The following is a 1,862-nucleotide window of genomic DNA, read 5'->3' on the forward strand; positions in this document are numbered from 1 at the left end:
ATCAAGTGGAAGATGTCATTGCCCAAAGTCCCTTCTGATCCAAACCATTCTATAATTCTATTCTATTTGTGGCAAGTGAAAAATGTAATCTCTTACTGTTAATGAACAGCTGGGAAAGTCCTGTCTTTTAGAGTCACCAAAGGCTTTATTATTTCCTTCACGGAGACAAATTCTTGCCAAATATTTTTTTTCTATAAAGGATGAGAAAAAATTCATATTTATGTTCAACAAGCAAATGACAAGTCATTGTATTTTAAGTCACATTTAGGTATGCTAAGACCTAGAAGGACCTAGCAAAAATCAGAAAGGTTAGATATATAAATAAATATGTCTGTTTAAATAAATATAGAGACTGTCTATAGAGACAGACATAATGTACATATGAAAATATATATTAAATGTGTAGAATTTATATAGAGATATAGATCTGCATATCCACTTAAATAGTTATACAAAACCTTTTCATGGGAATACATATGACTAATTTTTGATGTGATGAATGCTCTAGCTTTCCTTTCACACATTTGTGTAATAAGGGTGAAAATGTATTCACACTTTCTTTATCAGAATTAAGAACATGTTTAATAGCATGTAAATGTAATCTTTAAGTAGCTTTAAAACATGACCAAAATTATAGTTTACCTTTCATGTATTAGTTTCTATACAGAATAAAGAAAGATTCAGTTCCGGGTTGCCTACTTTCCCAACCCAACTGGTGCTTCTTCTGTTGCTAGCATCACAAGACATGTGCTTGAGAGAAGAGAAATCTCCTGATGTGGTTTATAAGAAAGAGATGACAAATTTCCAGCAGAGTTACCATTTCCTTGTGTGATGATGCTGGGCTGGCATGAAGCTGAGCCCCAAGGCAACCTAATCATTGCAGCTCCTGATAGCTCACTTCAGCCAGATCTGTAATCCTGTTGATCCTATTCTCCACCTGAGTGGTTGCTTGATCATCTGGTTCAGAGGATGAATCCTTAAAATAAATGAAGTCAAAAATAACTGATATAGATAGCTGGGGCAGCAAAGGACAAATAAGAGACATGCAAGAGTTTTCATGAGATATACGTAGTTTGATTGTGTTCATGATAGAGGCCACTGTCCCCTGTGTTATCATTTTCCCTTACACGGCCCCTGAAGGTTTCTCAGCTAGGTAAGAGTGTCTGTGCCAACTGGCTGGGAGTTGACTTCTTGGACATATGTGTGCTGTGCAGTGATGTGGTGCAGAGGTGTTGGGATTAAACTTGTCCTCAGCTGTTATGTCCACGCTGTTTGTTGCAGCTTCATGTAGAGATACTGGTTTGAGTCCCATCAACAGTATATTGCAATAGTATTGTTCCATGACCCAGCTCTGAGAACTCTTTCCTACATTTTCTGTGATAGTTTTGGTCATTGTTATTCATGCATTTCTCATTTTTGATCATTTCATCAGATAACTCCATTTTAATTGTGACATAATACAAGCTCAGGCCAGCAAATAGTGACTGAGACTATCAAAACCTAAGCTCCACACCATTACTAAGAAAAGTATTGAAGTTACTGTGGTTGGAAAACCTATCAAATTGGTTTTTTGAATTAAAGGTTCTCCTGACTGCATTTTCATATGTTTTGCAAAGTTGTATTCAGACCAGAAAAGAATCTTATTATGGAATTACTGTTTTTAGCAAGTCACTGGAGCTCATTGCCTTCAAGCATCATGAAGTTTCAGAATAGATACCCTCAGAAGTTTTCAGCTAAGTGTGCTCTTCAGGAAGTCAACCACAGTCTTGTGCTATTCTGTCAGGGGAACTGATAAAGGATTGATTGACCACCTTTGCCCTGAATAAGGATAATCATTTCCTTCTTAAACTTCCACCCAGTGT

Source organism: Empidonax traillii, unplaced genomic scaffold (assembly GCF_003031625.1).
Source record: "Empidonax traillii isolate 1590-97213 ecotype Southwest subspecies unplaced genomic scaffold, ASM303162v1 scaffold686:size905440, whole genome shotgun sequence".
NCBI lineage: Eukaryota > Metazoa > Chordata > Aves > Passeriformes > Tyrannidae > Empidonax > Empidonax traillii.